Source organism: Aptenodytes patagonicus, chromosome 2 (assembly GCF_965638725.1).
Source record: "Aptenodytes patagonicus chromosome 2, bAptPat1.pri.cur, whole genome shotgun sequence".
NCBI classification, from domain to species: domain Eukaryota; kingdom Metazoa; phylum Chordata; class Aves; order Sphenisciformes; family Spheniscidae; genus Aptenodytes; species Aptenodytes patagonicus.
Genome location: NC_134950.1, coordinates 115,538,841 through 115,561,224, shown reverse-complemented (window position 1 = coordinate 115,561,224; position 22,384 = coordinate 115,538,841). Strand labels below are relative to the sequence as shown.

Sequence of the window (22,384 nt, the reverse complement as noted above, 5' to 3'; positions counted from 1 at the left end):
ACCCACCTTGGGCAAGCTATTTTGCATCTCGGTGCTTCTATTGGTATTTTAATCAAGAACAGTGATGCTACCCAAATTCCTGCAAACACATGGTTAGTTTTCCTCTTTGCTTGCCCAGCTGCTGATAGAAAGGTCAAAGGAATGACTGCTTATTTAGATGCTTTTTAAGAATACTGAGATACACGTTCATAAGACACAATTATCTCCCTGCTGGGATTTTTCTGATTCTGTGATAATATTTTCCCCTTAAGCACTGTCATTAAGAAATGGCAAGTGATTTTGCTTAATCAATTCCAGTCAGCAGGGCTAAGAATACATGCAAAGATCTTGAGACACTGAGGCTATTCAGTTGAGAAGAGCTAAAAAACCTAATTTAATTTCTATGATCCCTTTAGCTAAAGTGTGGAACACTTAAAACCACATCACTGGAGATGCTACACCCAGCAGAATTCACTTTTGAGGAAAGTCACTGAGTCATAGCATGACAGATTCTTAAAGAGGTGTACTGAATAACATTTGCAACTATCAAGGTGAGCAACTATTTCAAGGAGAATCAGAAAGTATTTTCCCAGTTACAATACTGTATCATTTGATAGGTCATTATGGAAAACACTCACTTTCCTTCTGCAGTATCAAATTTATGAAACTGATGGATGCAGAATAGAGAAAATGGTGATTTAGGAATAACTATACTACTTCCCTGCATCACAGTTTCTAGAATCTATAAAACAGAACAAATAATACACATTTTTGTTCTGTGATTACATGAAGCCATTACATATAAAAGCACAAAGACAATAGTTTTATGTAGCTAGGTCTATCAATTAGTGCTTGAATTCAGGACGTGAAGGTTAAGAATGTAACAGATCTCGTAAGAACACACAACCAATTTCAGATTAGGAATTTGTCAGCATTTAAGATACTGGTATATTGTTGCTTGAGTATTGTTGTACTCTAAATTCCCTACTACTCTTACTTTTCAAATGGTTTGGAGAGAAGTGTTTCTCATCCTCCTTAACTCCTTTTTTCTAGCTCCCAGGATTTACTACAAGCTTTGCCACCCACTGAGTAGGGTGGAATATCTGGTTGAAGAGACCGGAGGGCTTTAGGCCTGAAATTCCTTTCATGTCTTACCTACTTCTCAATGACAGGCCCACAGGGCACTTCTACCTAAAGAAGAGTAACTTACCTTTCAGTTGAAAATAGTGAATACTTCATCACCTCTGCTGAACTGCTACAGGAGCAGAGTTGTTATTCAGTATTGATTTGCATACATGGTATCTGGCTTTCTTGAAGTGCTTTAGAAACAAGTGCTTGGTAGGTCTGATGGGATGTATGCCCATAAAATAACCACAAGTCATTTTACAGGCGAGTAAATGGAGTTCTGGAAAACTCAAGATACTGCACAGCAACTTAGTGGTGGATATGGGATTGAAACATGGACCATTTGACACTGTTCCCAGATTTATCATTTAAAATATTTTTAACCCTGTGGTCTAGAAGACATCCTTACTTAATTGCATACACACATAATAAAAAGAGATGCTCCCCTTGTTGTATTCTCATGTTATTTCATCGTCTCTAGGAGCTCACCTGTGTGTAAGGATGACGTGCTGGCATGCTTCCTTTTTATTATCCCCCCTTGTCTGCAAAGAAATACTGCTAATGCACAATCTTGAGATGCGAAGCACTTCTTTGACTTGAGAAAACAATTATTTAAAAGGAAGCAATTACCAAACAGCTCAGAATGCTCCAACTATGTGATTTTGCACCTTCATCTGTTAATATGCACTATTTCAAATTAAACTCAAATTCTAATCATCAAATTGTTCTCTATCAGACTTTGCTCAGCTTATTTTGTCACTTTGATTCCACACTCCTCTCTCACACACATGGAGTTTTTCCCTGCTTATTCTGGAAAGGCCAGAGACATTGACTTTGGCTTAACAAATACCAGGTACAGCTCACAGCATAATTAGCTTTAATTATTAATATAAAATATTCCTTATTGAATTTTTAATATAAAATATTCCTTATTGATGAGTGCATCTATTAAAATGGATCACTTACCTTCTAAATGGCAAAATACCAGTTTTCCAACTAGCCAAAGTAAACTCTGATGCCTGTAATTGAAGTATTACATTGTTATATTTACAGAGGGAAAAAAACGCTTAAAAAAACCCCTATTATCACAAAATAGTGACACGTCTGCACACAAGTATTTCCTCTGGTAATTTGCTTCAGACCACCTGGACTTTCCTGTGGCTCTGAAAGGGGAGGGGGTGTTAACCTAAGGGTTGCAATTACACAGTTCAATTTATAGTAAATGCATTATGAAATCTATTACATCAAGAAAAAACTAAGCAGACCTCGACTTGTCCTCCAGCACCTGAAACTTCATTTGGAATAACACCTGTGGGAGATAAGACAAAAGAGATGCTGAGTTGATGGGGACTGCCTCAGTATTAAACTGCATTCAGTGTCTTTGGGTCAGACAGAGGTTGTAATCTGAAAGTTCAGCTCTAGAAAGATACTTGCAATTTTACAAGTTTGTTTGGTACTACAACATAAAGCAAACTAGCTTGGCATAAAAAGAGCAAGACAACCATGTCATTTCTTACTCTGTCTGGCTAAATTAAAGGATTTCAGTCAATTTGATTTTTATTTCCAACACTGCCAGGTCCTTCTTAGGAAACCAGGAGCCATATTGTGAGCTTCTTACTCTGATTTAGCAGCAATTTGCATGCAAACAAACTCAGAGTTACGATGCAAGTCACTGTTTACTAAAGAGTTTACAGTATAATTTTTACTCCATGAATCTTTTCTATTAAACGCATGTGATAATACTTATTCACAGAAGTGCTACACTGAATTATTTACCAGAGATGAAAGCCAGACCTTGCACTCAGGCAGGGGGGCCTGCTGTGGATACTTAGGTCAGAATACACAGAACTCATGGAAACACCGAGATGTAATTCTATCTCCTACCGGTCATGACTAGAATAGAGATGTGTTATTTAGTCTTTGATTTCCAAGTGTAAAGTGTCTTGTATTGTTCTTCTACTGTCCTACCTTACTCAGTTCATCACTGTAACTACCCAGAATAGCAAGAAATGTAATTTCTACATCATGTAGCTCCCTGTACATCTGTTCAACTCATTCTTCATTATGAACTGCCACAATCCAAAGTGTCGAGATGATTTTGCAGGTGGGACACTGAGAGAAGAGAAAAAGCCCGTTGTGGTTAGAAAAAGTGTTGCAAACAGTTAACATTTCATAATTATACTATAAATATGCACACAAATACTTAGAAGGAAGGCGTAACTTCCTTTTGGCTTTGTTCAGATACTGTAAGAAAGATAGCTCTTCACTTGCTGTCATAATGCATTAACCATCGTCATGCTATTATATCATTCTTGTTCAAAGCACACTTTAACAGTCTGCACTGAAAATGTTTCATGCGGTATTTCCTCTTCTTCCTCCATGTACTAAAAATTGCTTTCTTTAAGCTTAATCTAATTAAGCACAATATGAAGGTTCATACATTCATTAATTTTATTATTCGAAATATTTTTCTAGATATTTAATTCTTTATAGTCTAGTGGTCCAAACTTTTGCTAGTCCATTAGGGACAACACTAAGCAAGTAACATACTGCAGGTAAGATCAGATTTTGTTCTTGCTAATCTCTGTTACAACCTTTTAATTTTTTATAGCTATGAACAATGTCAGAATGTCTCATTGGGCAATATACTGCCCACAAGCCACGTGGGGCTTGGGGTCTTCTAGTGTAGTCCATTTAGCATATGCTCAAGCAGGAGCCACACAGGAAGGTTAGGTATAGGGAGATAACTGTGGACTATTATGAAATAAACCACTGTGAATGAGCCTGCTTTAGCTTCTGTGGTGTTGGTAATCTTGAGTACACAGTGCATACTTATAAAACATTCTGTTGTTGCCATCACCTTACACCCTGCAAAACAGCCATGAAGCTATCAAGCAGTTTTGGAAGTGACTTCTCTTACCTAAGCAGCCTGAAATACTTCAGAATCAAGGTGGTACTTCTCTGCAATTCAAAGGAGAAATTGCTGCTTCAGGAGAATAGTCTCCAAAACCAAAACTGGAAAAACAGACATCATACAGGTAAACACAGTGGCTGCTCAACACAAGCCTCAGAGCAAAGAGAACAGATAGGCGGTAGACTGCGAACACAATCCAGAGCAGAGAGACAGGTACATGAACAGTCTTCAAATCACTCTTTGTCCAGAAACGAATAAAACTTCTGAATTTTAAGTTCAAAAATTTGCACTTTTTGAATGCAGTTTTGTCTTTTTTTAGCACTGATTTATATACAAATAAATCCAGTTGCATCATTCATGCAGAGATGCCCTAAGAAGACAAAAGCAGAAAGGATCAAGTCAAAAGCTTCGTTACATGGTGCAAAGGAAATAATGAAGGGGGAGAGAGTTCCTTTATGCTTATTTGAGATTACCACTGCAGACAAGAAATTTAACTCCTATGAAATAAACTCCATTAATGACAACTATTAATTTTACTTCTAGTTAGTGAAACTAATTTCATTTTTGCTGTAGTGGAAGAAATTTGTTGTTTTGTTAATTTAGTCTAACACTAAGACTGCTCAAAGACGAAGGCTGCTCAAAGACAGAAATACTGAAAGCATAGAAAACTGAGGTTTGCCTCCGATGTTTCCATATAAGATGATTTTTAGGAGGGGAGGGAGAAGAATGTAAATACTGAATACACTTAAAAGGCTTGCTGACTGAAATGAAGCACTTTCTTTAAGAATGAGAAACATATCAGGTACATTAGTCAACACAGAAAATATTTCTAGTTTTTAAATCAAAACCAAGAATTGTTTGCTTTTTAACATCATCTTACTGACTGTTATATTTTAAATACCTAAGTATATTTTTGTTTGTTGACATATTTGGAAATAGGGGAAAGTATAAATACTGAAAATCTAAACTAATAACAGAATTTGAAACATGGGACTCAAAATCAGACCTTACAGTGCAAATACAGAAGAGACAAAGGAACAGAAAATGGCATCACTGTAGAGAGAACAGCACAGCGCTGAGAAACGAGAGCAGTGGTACTGCCTAATGTTAAGGATACAAGTATCGGGTCTTCACTACACCAGTGTAATAACCTTCACACCTTTGTGATCCTGACCTTCCAAGCGCTTTTATTACAGCAACCTGCAGCAAGAGTCCACTCCCTGCCAGCGAGAGGCTGCAAACAGCAGCAGCTTTCGTCAGCTGATCAGGGATAACAGCTTATACTTTCGCACCTACTTCTCTCTTCTTTCCTTTACTATACCCTTGCAGACTCCACTCCTTTGTCTTCTCTGTGCTAAACCAAAGAGTTCTCAGCCCTGGATTTCGGCCAGCTGCCTGGCTCCGGGTGGAGAGCAGCTGCTTCCCAGGTGGCCAGCCAGCAACGGCGGCGTTGGCACCCTCGCGCTCACTGCTGGGGCACCTGGCAGCCCACAGTGCCTCCCACCAACCGCTGACCTTGTACTGACTTAGCACCCTGCCAGTCGTGGGCTGGCGTCAGAGCCGCTGGGCGAGCCGCTGGCCTTACTTTCCCTTACTATGTTGGGCTCTAAACTTTTATTTGTCATTATCAAGGGAATGATTTCAAATTAAAAGCCTCTGGATTTTTTTTTACAAAATCTCGAAGTGAAACTCTCACATTTCTCATCTTAACCTAGCATGGTCAAGGGCAGATGTAAAATAGTTTCGTTCAGTTTGCCCATTAATCTTGTATTGAGGTTCCAAAAGTAGAGCCAGCAAGTAAAATAATTGCATCTAAGAAAAGCTTAGATCAATTTCAGTTTATCTATATGTACTGATAAATGTATTGGTTACTGTTTGTGATATACTAGTAGTTTACAAACAATGTCTTCCTTACAACTTTTTTCTTGATCCAAATAATTTCTGGGGTAACGTTTTACAAAACATCTCTTAGTAGCCTTTCTGGATGTCCCTCCTTTAAATCCGCCAAAGATGAACATGTACAACGCTCAAATAGCTAATTTGAAATAAGATAGTGTTTACTGCTTTTCCTCATTCAGCATGCAATTCTGCCCCCCCCCCCCCCCGTTCTTTTTTGTTGTTTTTTTTGTTGTTTGGTTTTTGTTTTGTGAGGAAAAGTTGTGCATGTTTTTACATTAACAACATATTATAGTTAACAAGCTACTTTTTTCCTGTTCTAGGTTATATTCCAGACATTATTTCTACACTTATCGATGACAGATTATAAGGAACACAACAGCTATTATGTAGTTTCAAGCAACTAAATTTTAGTTGTATCGACCCAGATCTTTATGTTTAGATACCAGTTACCATCCCACTGGTTATATGTGGTATCATGTTTTACAAGCAACCCAGCCAAATGTCCTCTCCATAACATACAAAAGTAGATAAACGCAGATGCAGAACTGGTTGTTCTAAAAATGAACGCAGCTGTCTTGCTTACCAGGAATTGAGAACTGTGGTATTTCCCTCAGGAAACAGGCAAAGCTTGAAAAGTCAGCATACATCTTACTTTTGCTGGTCTGGTGACTATTTAAATTTCTTCTCAGAGGTTTTGAAGTAAAGCAGACATGGAGAGTTAAGAGAACACTGTGTAATCTTCAGTGAAGGAGTAACCTAACAGCATGAATTTTAAAGGTCCCTTCCAACCCAAACTATTCTATGATTCTATGATATGGTTATTTAAATAATTGCTTGTCATTAGACACTGCAACCTGTTTGAGATTCCATTTAGCCTAGTTCTAATATTTATTAGTACTTGATGTTCTGTTTTATACATACATATACATATTGCATGTATGTGTATTTTATATATATAAACAAAAATTACAGTTTCTGTTGGCAATTTGAAGGATTCTTAAATTGGATTAACCCAGTCTATTTTCATTAATAAATCCCAAACGTATTTGTTTTCAGCCTTAAGTAATTAAAGAATCTGATGTCTATAACAAAGTAGCAAAACTAAGTTGTTGCATAAAAGCTTAAGGTGTGGTTCAAAGTATAGCTTTGCTTTGAAAAATTACTGTAAAAACAGTATGAAAAATATTCATGTATGTTGTACCTTGGTTCTGACACCAGATACGCTTTTTGTAGTCATGTTTTTTGGGGGGATTTTTTGTGGTTTTTTTCCCCAAAAATTGCCAGGCTCACAAACCCAACCTTGGGCTCCTGCAGTCTCCTCCAGCGTTATTTCTTGCTCATGTCTCACTTCCTGTAACAAAAGTTCTCCCTGCCAAACAGTGTCCTCATAGCAGTTGTGTAATCCCGTTTTTTGAAAGTGATGCCCTTGGTGACACCTGTGCAAGCTGAGCTGAGGTTGCATCAGTAACCAACTGGCTCTCTTAACTGGATGCTAATAAACAAGTCTGCACAAGAAACTATAATCCAGTTTGTGTGTGCTCTCTCTCTCTTTTTTAGCTGAGTTGGTCGGAATAATTAATAAGCATACAAAATATTCAGATATGAATCATCACAAAAGTTACTGGATCTCCTTTCGAATGCTACAGAAATGTTGAGCAAGACTGTCGCGTCACTCTTCAGAATTAAATCATGCCTGGAAGTAGAACTGCCCAGTATCTACTTGGAGTGACATCTGCTTGCTTTTATACTGCTTTTACATTTGCTCAGCCTAGAAACCACAGAAGACAGATTCTTTCTCTTGCATCATCTATAGCTTTGTTTACTCTGTTTCAATCGGTTCAACTTTAGCTAATATAATTCAAGAAGTCTGCACAGAGTTGCATAGGTATCACACATAGGTGTAATTTAGGCTGTCCCTTAACAATCATGAGTATTTGCATGATTGTCTTAAAAACCCCTGAAAAGGCAAAACAAAGCCTTAGAAATTGCAAATAATCTTTTCTTGTTCATGTATCAAATACAGAATTCTACAATGTTAAAGTTTTTTTAGATCAGAACTGCACATTACATACAGAAACATAAAAACTTGCTTTTTACTCCTTCTAGGTCACAAAGGTTGAGCTGCCATAACCCTCAGAAGATTCAGCGTGAAGTATACATAGAGATCAATTTGCTACAAAATCTAAGTAATCCTATGTTCAAGCTCTAAAATGCAATGTTCATTTAAAGGAATATTATCAATTTCATTTAGTTTAATTAATTTGTTTAAATATTTTCAAATTATATATCCACCTTTCAGTTTGGCCAGTTCTAGTGTTACGACTAGACATTTGGAGTCTTCTAGTAGCTTCACTCTCTAGCTGAATAAAAGATCCACATATCGTCCTAAGAAAGACTGAAGAGGAATATGCTATATTACAATCCTGTATAAGGTAAATGATTAAAGACAAATGTCAACAGGTTAGACTTTACAGACAAGTAAGACATGGTTTAAACTGTATTTAATTTAAATTAATTATTATGAACATTTCTGTGAATTTTTCACATCTTTCTTCTTCCTCATTGTTTTATTGTGTTTGAATTCCATTAGGATAGCATTTCTCCGAACTTACTTTTTTTTTTTTTTTTTTAAATTTGTGTAGTATGATAGTCCTAAAATTTCAAGCATTGGAGCTACTACCAGTTCTAATCACAACTTGGCAAAGCTGTTTTTGCTTTAGATCTTGGGTGCATGTACCTTATAGAGAAATATTATTTAATTCCCAGTCTTCCAAAGCTTGTACATATGCTGATTTTCAATTCAGTAAATGGAATCATTTACCCCAGTCTGCTTAATTTGAACGGGCTGTTTCTCTCAGGAGCGCTGAGCATCCATAGCTGCCATTGACTGAAGTGGCAGTATCTGCTCAGGAGTTGTAAAAAAACCTGGACCAAACGTGATGGTGATTAAGTCTACAAAGAAGATACAAAGTTACCATTGACTGGCTTCTATGAGCAATATACAGATTTGACCATCTCTGAAGTAAAGCGCAGTACAGATTCTGACATTTAAAATTTAAATTTCAGTGTCCTCTTGCTTCTCCAATTTAACAGTACTTGTATGAAGGAACCATCCACCTTCACCTTCAAATAATGAGGCAAATTCATGTCAGGCATATGCCAACAGAGAAGGAGAAGAGCACTGAAGCAGCAAGCAGCAGCATGCAGCATACAGGCTCAATACCAATGTGAAAAAAGCGTATCTCTCAATTTGGCTTTCAGTTATCCCATTTGGTTGGTTTTTAAAGGCATTAGGCATAGGGTCAACTTCGTTGCTAGAGAAAATGAGATGAAGGCTCAGTGAAAGCTCTTTTTGTTGCATGGAGAATCTGTGCACTTGAGATTTTGAAGAGAATTGTAGAAGTGTGGTTCCTTCAGGTAGGAAGCAAAAATAAACGAGTATTTTAATTATATTTTCTAAAGAAGACAAAAAAATCATAGTAGATATGTCTTAGTTATATTAATAATTTGTTCACCTCGGCACACCTGGTGGGAACACTGTAGGAGGTGAAGATAATTTGGGTTGTGGGGATATCAGGCATAGGAGAGTTCTGGTAAATGCCCATCCAATTTCAGTGCGTTATAAAATCTAAATGTATTGTAAAGTCATATTTAAATTTTACATTCTGATGATATTTCTACATAAAAAAATATAACAGGCGTCAGAAAAGTGACTAAGAAAAACATATGAGTACATACTAAAAGATCCATGTGTTTACTCACTTATGCTTAATATAGACACTGCTCATTAGTTTTGCAAACTCAACGCAACTATGTAAGAGTGAGGTGATTTCCCCTACGTGGCTTGTGCATCATCAGTAAAATCAACTAGCATTTACACAATCTTTTTTGGCGGATATATAACACACAAAGAATAGACCGTGACTTCAGATTGAGTTTTCAGGAATGATATTTAGCATAGGAAATTGTCAGTATTTATATATATCAAACAGAACGTAAAGGCATTTAGAAGTACATCTATCAGGTCTGCAAGGACGACGATACTTGGATCTCTAGTTGTTTTTACAATGGAATAATAATGAAAAGCTCTATATGAAAATTAAATATACTGCTATGTATAATATAAAAACCTTCAAATTTTGAAGTAAAACTTCAATTTTTAAATTCATTTTTTCAGAATATAGCTTCACTTTCTTAAAAAAAAAAAGTTTCTCACAAACTCTCAGTCCACAAACCTTGTTAAGATATTTCATAATTTATCTACATCTAAATGGGATTGATCGAAATAATGCCAGTATCTTCCCCTTATTTCTTATTTAACAAGCTGATCTTTGGACACTGTTCAGAGCACTCTAGTGCTTAAAATTTTACTGCATAAAAATCGATACTAATCTATAGCAGTTACAAAAATCTTCCTATAAACACATTCTAAATATAAAACACAATATTCTAGTGCTTACCTTATTTCTAAAAGACTTTAAAAAAAAAACAAAACAAAAACCAAACCTGACCAAAACAGTGAAAATAAGTATCTAGAAAGTGGGGAGCATTCTGTTTTCAATTGTTTGGTCAATTAACAAATTGTGTTAAAACAGATGTTTTCTACAAGAGATTGCATTTACTTGGAAATGTAGATTTCTGGGAAAACATTGGAATATAAATTTTTCAGTTAGCCCTACCCACAGCTATTCAACAGACAGTCTAACCCCTTCCCTGCTGAGGATGCAATGGATCTGAACCAGAACTCCTCATGCAATTCTACTGCTGGAGTGCACTGAAAATATTTGTGGGTGCTAATCCCCATCAAAATGCATCGTATAGGCATAATTCCTACTGTGCCCTACAGATTTTTGCACTATTAAAAGTAAACGAGGTAAAGGGAAAAACTAAATCTCACTGATTCTGCAGTTACCTAGCGCTACCAGAAACCTTCTAGTCTATATTAACTCCTACAAGAACAGCTGTGAAATGTGCATATCCCCACAACAAACAGCCAGGAATTTTGCACGCTTGTTTTTTTCCACTACTTGGTAAATGTCATATGTATGCAAAAACCTTACAGAGGAAGCCTGATAATAGTCCCTCAGGACTCCAATGAATTCTACGAAAGATTTAAATAAAGAATTTTGTGATTATGTTCAGCATACAGTCTGCATGCATTCTGCCTTATAACTATTTCAAATATTCTCTTTAAAGTCTTAATTTGTTTCCCATCATTTACATTTAAGTCATGCAACCCTTTGCTTATTGTTCTGAATGGAACTGAAAATCAACATTACTTTGAATAATGACAAGTGCTTCAACAGAGCTGGTACTGAATCATTTTAAAGATCTTTTGACTGTGCCACAGGATTACTCATTCTTTTGCTCTATCTATTTAGTTTTCCGCTAACTTAAAATATATTTTACTAGTCTAGTAACTGAACTATAAACTGCCCAGTGCCTGTTTATGTAACTTTTACATTTAACTTATGGTAGAAACTGTCCGATTGCTGTGGTTCCCCAGACCTTGTATTTTGTAGATATATTCTGTCCCCTAGTAATTTCTGAGTTAAAAAATTGGTGCAGAGAAGATCACATGCAAAAGGTCATCCAAGGAAAGCAATGCATCTTCTTTTCCTCTTGAATTTTTAAAAAACATATAAATGCTGTGATGGAAAACATTTATTTAATATATATCAGTGTCTGTGTATCTGATGACAGAAATGTATCTTAAGCAGAAATTAGACTCTTAACAAAAGGTGGGGGAGGACAGGACTGAAAGGGCCTGGCAGAAGCCTCCTATAAGCACATCCAGTAACTGTTTTGTAAAACAAAACTAACAAACAAGCAAAAGTTGCTCCCTGCATTACAAAAGAGGTTTGCACTTATTTTATGCTATAACCACACAAAGTTGATTTTCCACCTGTCACAAGGGAGTAGTGGAACACCCTTTTTATGGGGAGGGGAGGAACAAGCAGTTACTAACAACATTGGGAATCTCCAAAAGAGGATCTACTACAGCTGGAAACAAATGTATGTTCAATTGTGCCAAATGAATCGTTGAGTGATGGTATCTGAACCGAGGAGATGGAAACTATAGGAAAGGAAGGGGACAAAATGGGAAGGAGAGAAGTAAGTGGATGGAGGTGGTCAGAACTTCTTAAAATGCTATGTTAAACTAATCGGTCCCCATCAGGAAACCAATCTACCAGTTAAACTAATAGCTGGAAGTTATTCATTCCATAAGAGGGAGAGAGAGGGAGAGAGGGACGAATAGGGAGGACACAGAAGGGAAAATACATGGAATGACACCAGGGATTAAGTTAGACTATAATCCTACATGTGTGCCATCACTATTACATTCTTACCAGAAGCTGCAATAATCATGAAACGTAAGTTTCATGTGAAGATTAGAAATGGGACAAAATTAGACAGACAAAAAAAAAGAAGATATTCAAAACTGCACAAATAGCAAACATTACACAGGAAAACACATTTTTATCTCACAGAAGTCATTTCAGCGACAAAATCTCTTAAAAACTGTATATAAATTACTGCAGGAAGTTGACACTATTGAAGGTGTTCCATACAACTGACTTACACATTCACCCTAGATATACTTTCTTAGGTGACCATCGGTTTAAAAAGAACTAAGATTTCATCCATGGAATGCCTCAACTGAGCAAAACAGTTTGAGAGGGAGATTTCCAGAGAAAAGGGAAAGGAGAGAGTAAATCAGCAGGTTCAATTACATATGACGAGGAATCCATACTAACCTACCATATAAAAAGACAACAGTGAAAAGAAAATATATTCAAAGGCAGATACAATGATACTGCATTCATTCATTTATTTTTAGAAGAAACTCATTATTAACAGAGCAAGCTTTATAGTAGCTTCAGTAAGAATTTGTTTAAAGCAGATTCATAAATAATTGTGTATTTTGTAACTGCAGCCATTTCACAGCAAAAGTTCAAACATAACCTCCATTTTCTGGCTTCTAATTGAAGGTTTATAATGAAACTGTATATAACTTAACTGTTTAACTACTCATTAATGATGCTGAACTCAGAATTGCTACTGTGACATCCTGTACCACTGCCTGTAGTAACTGCACTGTGTATACACTGCACTGTGCACTGCTTTTCAGTCAAGTAAACAATTGCTCTTTCAAGCCACAAAAATGCATGTCTGCTCTCAAGGAGACATGCGTTTTGCTGCATCATTAAAGAAAAATGTGCAGCCTATGATATCAAAAGACTAAACGTATGCAAATACCAACACTTCATCGGAGAAAAATGTACAAACAATTGAAAACATTTTTCCGCTTTATATAGCAATATATTAACAGAGAATCATCCCACACAGACCTGGGACATCCCACATTTCAGAGGATTCCACACAAACTCTGCACTCAAGAGGGAACGAAGGACTTCTCCCACCAGCTAGACCAAACCAACATGACCCGAGATTTTTTTAATGAAGACTCTCCATAAAGCCCAGAAAAACAGCAGGTGAGTCCTTCTGTAAGAACAAACTTCAAATAAAAATGTAGTTTTTAAGCCAGTACTTTTATTTTGGTCTTTCCTACTGATGTTCCAAGAGAAATTTTCTACTTCATCTCCCTGCGGTGAGATCATCACCTATGACTACAGAAATTAATGTGATGTTAAAAATAAGCATGGTGAGGCTATGATGTATGATCAAGTGAGGAAAGAGATTGAGACAGTATAGGGTTTCTCAGAAAATTATAAAATACTAATGAAACTCAAGGAAGTTGTTTTATGTCTACTGTAATAGATTTAATTCACTTGCACGTTCCTTTTTCTTTATGCACACCCACTTGAGCTTATTTTAGTAAGACAACATTTGACCTCTGCCAAGGGCTCTGGTGAATGTTCTTGAGTCCTACCACTAGGCTTGTCATTTTAACAGTGCTTTTGCATTCTCATGTGATTTCTAACATATGAAATGCCATCTCCTCCAGACCTCTGATCATCTCTACGTTCTTACACCCTGCACTTACTGACAGACGTGTTGAAAAGCAAATGACTACAGAACTGATCCCAAGTCTATTTCACAGCAAAGTCTCAATACTTTCATGAACGTTAGTTGGCTCTTTGTGTATAAACTGGAACATATTTAATGGTTTAGTCTTTTCCTTCTTTTCTGTATGTGATACATAGGGAGTCTGTTGCCTGTCTAGATTTAAAATTTGATAGTACAGAAGTCCAGTAGCGTTTGGGCCAGCATGTAAGATAAGGCGTAAATGCTTGCACAGGATTTTTACCCATAAACCCTGCCTGGCACCCATCCACGTAAATCTTCTGCAAGACTTGCGTGGCGTGCCAGCTGAAAATGGTGGGCGCAGGACGCACAACGTGGTAGGGCGCGAAATGAGCAGGGCGGTGTCTACGGGCCCTGCCGCGGCTGAAGGCGGCGGGTCGCGCTGCGGTTCTGCAGAGGCGGCTGCGGCCTGCCGGGGCTCTCGCTTAGGCTGTTCCCCGGGGACCACCACTCGATAAAAACAAACCCCAGTTAAAACCGAGACGGAAACACAAAGGAGAAGGTCGCAGACCTACCTCTCCCCGCCACAGCAGTGAGTCAGCCGGCCTGCCCGGTGATAAAGGAGGGCTGAGGCGGAGGGCTGGGCGCCGCAGCCCTCCTCACCACAGGGCAAAGCCCCCCTCCCTTCGCTGCCGGCTGAGGAAAAGAGAAACGGGGGGAGAGGAGGGAGCTTCTCCTCCAGCAGCGCAATGAACGTCGGGGGGCTGACCGCTGCCTTGCCTTCCCTGAGCTGAAAGGGCGCCCCAGGTCGCAGCACCCGCCGCCCTTCCCCTCTGGAGCGCTGGCCGGGACCCCGCCAGCGGAACGGCGCCCGCCAACGCCCCCGCAGCCGCGCCCACCCGTTTTGCGCATGCGTGCGTACCGCCCTCTCGCCCCTTTCTCCGCGGCGGCGGGCACGACGCCTGCGCAGTCCGCCTCGCCGGCCTGTGTAAGGGGCTGGGGGCTGCGCGGGTGTGTGCCGGTCTCGGCGGTAGCGTGCGTTGTGCGCCGCTCCCGCAACGGCTACCGGCTGCCCTCCCTTCCTCCCCTTCCCCGCAGCGCCGGCTCCTTCCTCTTTCCGCAGGACCCTGCGGGCGGTTTGAAATTAACCGCTGTTTCCTACTCGGGTTCTCGGTGTGGCTGTAACCGCCCGGCGTTGAGGGGGAGGAGGCAAGAGCGCGGGGCGGGGAAGAGGAGGGCGGCCTGGAGCGGTGCGGCTCGCCTTTGCCTAAAGCTCCGGTTCTTGCGGCCCCTCACGGGGAAGGGGCGGGAGAGGGGGGGGGAAAGGGTGAAGTGAGGTAGCAGCTGCCTTGCCGCGGCCCTTGGACGGTCCGTGCCCGGCGGGCACCTGCGCTCGCCCTGGGGCGGCTTCTGCCTCTGCTCCTTGGACTCTGGGTGTGGGGAGTGAGGGAAGGAAGGAGCCTGAGGCGATTCCGAGACCCACGGGCCCCTCGCACCCCTGGAAAGGGGGGAGGGGAGACTGAAGCAACCCCCCCCTCCATATTAAGGCGTTCCGGTGCTGCAGCAGGCTGGCCCGCAGGTAAGGCTGCTTGGGGCCCGGGCAAGAAGAGGGTGCGGGCCGGGGGGGGAGGGTGTCATACACATACAAACCCGGACGGGGCGGGGAAGCAGGGTGGGAACCCTGTTCTTCGGGTTTAGAGAAGCGGGGAGGGCACGGCGGCTCAGCCGGGACTCCCTCGTCAGGTAGGTGAACAGAAAGGGAAACAATAACGGCGGCAGCTAGGGGCGGTAGCGTGCGGCCCCCTTCTTTGTGGCCGCTGTCAGACCTGATGCGGGCGGGCAAGGGGAAGCCGGGACCGCCCGAGCCCTTCCGGCGGACTGCTCCCGCACGCCGGGCTCGATCCTTCGTCCCCGGCCCGCAGGCCTGCGGGAAGGTGCTTTTCACGCCTCGGTACTGAGTGGAAACGGCAGAATGAGGGGGCGGAAGAGGAGAGAGAGAGAAAGGAAGATGTCCTGAAATCTCAGCTGTGTGTATTCCAGTGCCTTTGTCGCACTTCCTTGAAGCACGTTACCACAGCTTCGCTGTTTCCTAGAGCAGCAGGGCGTGCCCCCTCGGTAGAGAGTTATGGTACGGTTCAGTCAGGCTTTATGATGCTTAGTCGGGCTTTTTATTTTGTTTCAGAGCACGTTTATTTATTCTTAGTATGCCCTGCTGCTATAGTCACAAAGAGAGTGTTGATGATGATAAGAGATGGGCACGTTCATGAATTTGGAAGGAGCCCGAAAACAGCTCTGGGCTGTGATCTGCTCTGTGTGTTCTAAGTTATTTCCAGTTTGAATCCTAGCATGATACTTTGAAGGGCAGTGTTATGTATTTCACTGATAATAAAAACGTTTTGTAGATGAAGTGGTACTACGTCGAATTTGTACGATCTGCTCAGCAACTACCTCATTTTCGAGAGAGTTACAGACATTTTTGGCTTGAAATGAGGAAGGTCTAGGATCGGTTTTATCCCTTTGAAGTATCAATGTTAGCAGTGGACATCTTTGGAGATGTGTGTGGGGTTTTGTTACAAATTTCATGTAAGATTAAGTCAATGCTTGTTGGGTGAGTGCTTTAGAAGTTCATTGTGTCTTGACTGTAAAGTGATGCAATTAAATGTATTGGGGCCCAGAAGCAGTAATCTTATTAATATACATCTGCTTCCTTGGTTAATGTAATTGCTTGGTGATGATGTAAGAACAGATGAAAGGTGCTCTAGCAGTACAAAATAGTTTGACATACAAGACATGCTTTTTCCATTGTTTTGTGTTACTTGGGTTTGGAGATGTTTACCGTAGAGTGTGAAGTCAGTCTTACCTGAACCGAGTTCCTGGTGGTAGCTGAGAACTTATGAATAGAAGGCAGTTGTGTGAAATGTGTCAGGTGTAAGCTTGTTGTCCTAAACATCAGTATTTCTTGTGAACTGATTTCAAAGGAGCTTATTTTTTCTCTTTTTTAATGACACTTATTGTCACAGAAGATGGCATAGTACTTTAACTCATGTGAACTTTTAGAAAGTCCTGTTTAAATTGGACTCCAAGTAGTGGGGATCTGTAGAACGTGTTGAGGTCTAGACTTTCACATAGTGCACAAGTTTTCATGTGCATATACCCAAAAAACCTAGATTGGTATCATATAGTTGAATAGCTCTGGTATATAATGACAACAGAGGATTAAAAATCAGTAACAGATTTGATACTGTGTTGTTTTTTGTGTTTGTAAGATCCTGATGTGAAGGTGTGTGGTGATAGTTATGGGTCAGTACAGTCTAGTAGTGTTACAAAAAATGATTAGAGATGCTTTCTGAGAAAGTAATCCAAATTTATTATCTCAAATATCTGGAAGCTAGGTAACATGTAAGTGTGTGTAATGGACAGTTTGTGTTTATGCATTACATGTCCTTGAAAATAGTTCATGTAAATAGTGCTGTCTGCTTGTGAAGATGATAAAGTTCCTATTTTTTTCTATTAGGCATGTAGAGTTAGAGCTGCTCCAAGGGAAGAGGTGAAGGGGCACCTCCCAAAGGGCCAGGTGGGAACAAGTGTTTCAAAGCCTACCAGCCTGCTACCACAGCAGAGGGCTAGTCAGCAGGAGTGATGTCAGCTGATCGAAGAAACAGCCAGTGGAGATAGCTCTAAAGGGTACCCAGGAGAATTTGTCCTGCTTGCTTCAGTAGCTTTTCTTCGTTGTACTGTAACAGTAGCAGTAGTAGAAAAGAGTGTAGGAGTGTATTAAATTGCTAATGGAAAAATATCTTAAATAGTTGCAGCTTGTTACTGAACGTGGGTTGTTACCATGGGGCGCTCTGTTTGTTTCATTAAAAAAATGAAGCCTCAATATAGTAGCAGTGTTTTGTTTTGGGGTTTTTTTAATGAGTAATAGAATCATTCTTTTGCAAAATGACAGGAAGGATACTAATTTTGAAAAAGCTGACAGTGTAAAAAAATGATGGTTGTTCCATTTTAGAATAAACACTTATGGAAGATTCTTGTGACTTTATTTTTTATTATGCATTCCCGTAACTTTTTATGGTGCTCATAGTGCTGTCATTTCCTCATATTTTAAAATCATGTTTGATTTCTTAGTTTGTTCCTGGATCTTCAGCATTTATGGTAGCACTGATTCTAGAAAAGTCCAACTGTGTTACACTGCTGCTCTGAAACCTACATATGCTTTACATTGTGCTCTGAGAGATCCTCTGGTGAGTGACATTGTAAGAGCTTCACAGATGCTTCTTGTTACTGATGATGATATCCTGTGTGTAATGTTATATTTTGTGGAGTAATGGTGTCTCCCAGTGCAGCTGTTAGCAACTGACTGGCAGAGAACTCATACTTCATAAGATAAGTGCCACTGCTTGAAGTTGCATCACTGCATGATGTTGTCTTGGAATTTTGGTAATTTGCGAAGACTGGGGAAGGTCACCAAAGACAGCTTGGTGGGTCTGAAGGTGCCTGGTAGTTCTACAGGGCTGTAGGGTACATTGGTACAGTTACTGTCTTGCATTGCTTTAAGTTTACCAACACTAACCAGACATGGTTACACTTTATGGCTCCATCAGGCAATGCTTTTGCAGACTGCATAATGGCTTTTTGATTGTCTTAACTGGTGACTTTCTGTTCAGTTATAGCTTCATAACAGCAACAAACTGAGGGATTTTAAACCCCTCTAAGGAATTGTCATTCTGTTGCTAAACACCATGAACTCATAAGAAGTTGCATTTCTCAGATTTTAAAATGGCAAATGAACTACAAATATGCTGCATGAAAAGGGTAGATTGTGCAGTTGTCAGCTTGTACTGGATTAACTGTCAACTCTGCAAGGAGTAACTCTTTTTTCTGAAGAAGCTGACATGAGCTTGTCTGCTCAGAGCAGAAACTTTGTGCCAACGTTTCTGAAGTGGGCCATGATTAGAGATGAACAGTTTTTTTTAAAATGGAAACACTATTCATGAACTGGAATAACTTTGCCTCCATCATAGTGGTGAGCACTCTAATCTTTTGGTAGACAGTAATTATATGCTTTTCCCAGTCTCTGCTTTTTCCCTTTACTGTTAGGCTCTTTTACTCATATTGGCAGCTCTTTTTTGCGATAGCTCTAGTATCAGTTAATCTTTTTCTGAACAAGGTTATTCTGAATGAAAATTCTAAATGAGTCCTTAAAACTATTGCATTAAAACCCTGTTTATTTCCTTCTCTCACTCCCCACAGACTCCTTTGTTGGGTCATGGTCACCCTATGATCATGCAGCTCCTTTTCTTTCTCAGGTGCTTCTGGGCCCATGGACAGACATACTAATTCCAAAGAGCATGCCCTTGTATAGGGGCATTCTTCTGGGCAAGACTCTTATGTTAGTCTTGCATAATTTTAACTCAAGTATTAAGTAATGTATTTTTATTCTATGTCCATTTATTTCTGTGTCTGCTTTAGAGTTTGCTTTGACAAAGCACTGAAGGTTAAGCGAGTAAATTGTGATTTCCAATGTGATTCTGCTCCTTCTCAAATATGAATGGTACTTCTGCTGTTTTAAAGTAATAATACCTCTGGCTTGTTTGTAGTTTTGTGTAGCTAGAGCTGCAGTTTCATGAGACAGTTCTTTAAAATTGCTGGGTTGGGTTTTCCACTGTTGTTCTGAGCACATTAACTTTTAGAACTTTGCTTTAATTGTGGGTATGGTAGCTTCCATACTTTCACTCATCAGCAGTATTCATTTGTTGAAGTAAAGAGCAAGTGTTCAGTTAACTTATAAGGTATATTTAGATTCTTCAGTTTCAGCTGCATCATCATTGCATAGCACTCCTGCTTCTTAGATCTTTTTAGTTAGCAAAAGCTTTTTCAAATACCTCTCTTTAGTAGATTTCACAAGTATATTTTTTTAGTATATTTAACATTTGTGGAACTGTCAAAAATTCAAAATGAGTTACTACTGTTTGTGCTTTATCAGCAACCTGTGATTGGTTAGCTGCTGAGGAATGGGCTTTTTTCTCCTGCTTCTTACATTCATCCTTCCTATTTATTAATGTGTTTCTAACATTATTTGTCCAAGTAACCTTCATTCATATTCTTTATTTTAGGTTTTTAGACTGTTTGGTTTCAAGAAATTCCAGCTTTCCTCTGTGTTAATGTTCCCCTCTCCCACTGGCTTCATTGCCTTTTTGTTCTTATGAAAGTAAGGAATTTAGCCACTAATTTAAATTGAATCAACTTATAACTGAAATTGATCACACAGACTATTAGTATGTATTCTATAAGAACTTTGGGTTTTGTTGTGAAAATGTTTAGTGCTATGTCTTGTTTGTTAAGAGACAGATAAAATTCTGTAACAAAGCTAGGTATTCACGTACTCTAATATTGTGAAATTACGTTTAGATGAAATTTTATAGTGAACAACTTCCCAGTAGTGTTTATCTGTCTTATCACATGTCAAAGATAGCAATTCCCAGCAGCAGGGGCAGTTAGTGCTATTGCAGTATTCTGTACAACCTCCTTTATGGTCCACTTAATTCAGATGTTTAAAGGTGTGTAGCAGATAAAAACACTAACTTTGCAAGCGGACAACTGCAACTGCAAGAAACTTTGCCTGGATATTATGGACAAAAGGTGCAACTCCTTCCCAGGATTAAAAGAATTTACTTCTTTAAAGATACGAACTGCTATGTTTGTGTCTTTGGACTTGAAATGCAGGTGCTGCTGGCTTATATTCCAGTATTAATTAGGTAACTATGAGGCTGGTTCTAGCAGCCAGTGGTTCTAGAGCAGGGCTGCTCTCTTCTGTTTGTGGATCAAATACACAGAGACTGTTTCTACACAGGTGAATTTTAATTATCTTGTGGTTTTGAAAGAGAAAAGGAGAGTTTCAGTCTGTTTTATTTATAGCCTGTTCACACTGTAGTATCTGTATGCCTTGCATGTATGTGATGCCAAATACACTGGCATAGACCCAGGCATCAGAACAGGTGGTGCCATTGAAGGTGGTGAGTGATAGGGCTTTAAACTGTAGCATGGCTTCTGTTTTACTTAAGACAAGTCATAGTTTTTTCTAGGAAGCGAAAAAGAAACAGAGAACCTTTAGTCAGAAGGTAATAGGAAGAAGAGTAGACAGCAAAGACTTGGGGAAGAGATAAAACTTATATAGGCCTGAAGTGAAGACAAATGAAGGAGGGAACTTGAGGGATTTCCTCACAGGTCTGCTTGGGGACTTAAGACACTTTGGTTTTTTGGAATGAAATACAACAGGATGTCACTTCATCAGTTGTGTTACAGGTTGTGTTACCCAGCCTACAGTAAGAAATAAACATGTAATAGATGTGACTCAGGAATTCTGAACTGTAAATGCAGCAGACTATAATGTACTCTCCTGTTATCTTTTATAGTTTAGGAAGGCCAGTGTAACAAACTGTTCTTTGTGTGGTTGTGTTTTGTTTTGGGGTTCTCTTTAGTTCTGTGAAAATTCTGTTACAGCATATATTAAATTATTTATAACATGCAGCAAAATAATTTTTCCCATAATTATCAAGTTGTGGAAGTGAAGCACCTAAGAGATTTCTGCATGCATGTGAAATACTTGGCACCTAATATTTTTCTGAGAAGTAACATCATGATACATTTAGTATTAGACTAATTAGTCTATTAGCAATAGGACTAGATCTCTTTAGTACTGAACTGTATAACAAGATATGACATACTCACATACATCAGCTCAATTAAAAGTTGCATGGAATGGAAGAAACTGTGACATGACCCTTGAAGGAATATTAAAACATCTTATTAAAGAAAGCTTATATTGAGGTTTAGTTTCAAAGCTGGCAGCAATAACTATAGAATCATACAATCTTTTATTTTGGAAGGAACCTCTGGAGGTCACCCCATGCCCAAGTGTGGTCAATTAGAGCAGGTTTTTTAGAACCTTGTCCAGTCAAGTTTTGAGTATCTTCAGGGCTGGACTTTTCACAGCCTCTCTAGGCTGATGTTTAACTACCCTCTGTTCTTCAGCTCCAGGGTCCTCTATTTGCACATAATTCCTGTGGAAGACGTGGGCGCTCTAGATGTGCGTGTACCTATGCTGTTCCCTACAATGAGTGCACCTCACAAGCTTGCATTCATGCACCAAAGGTGTGGGTTCTCCTCCCTTGCTGCACCCTGTGCTGACCACCTGCTAGCTGGAGTGCAGGACCTTGCATAATCCAGGAGGGATGCTGCACTGTCTGGCCTGGACAGATACCATGATGCACTCAGCGGGGTGACTTCTGGCAGCAAACCAGGTTTTGACTGCTGCTGCTTCCTCTCCAAGGCCTCTCCCATTGGTACAGCTTTTCATATTTTTTTTATACTCCTTTTCAAGAGGACTCCTTTATTTCAAACACTTCTTTGTCATTCTCTAGTTACTGTTTAATCTAACTGATGATCTTCTTGCTCTTCAACATGACCAGTTTTGGG

General features: G+C 39.5%; 1 protein-coding gene across 21 annotated transcripts in view; it reads left to right on the top strand.

Annotated features, from left to right (window-relative positions):
• The first annotated feature begins 15,244 nt into the window (after positions 1-15,244).
• The window catches only part of LRRFIP2 (LRR binding FLII interacting protein 2), a 59,928-nt gene continuing 52,788 nt past the window's right edge, over positions 15,245-22,384 (top strand). For 19 of the 21 annotated variants that reach the window (XM_076330822.1, XM_076330820.1, XM_076330818.1 and 16 more), the window contains exon 1: positions 15,245-15,485. The gene's annotated coding sequence lies outside the window, so the exon portion shown is untranslated. Of the gene's footprint in view, positions 15,486-15,594; positions 15,650-15,843; positions 15,934-22,384 lie in introns of those variants that run through there. The other 2 variants (XM_076330804.1, XM_076330802.1) reach the window with 2 other exon arrangements.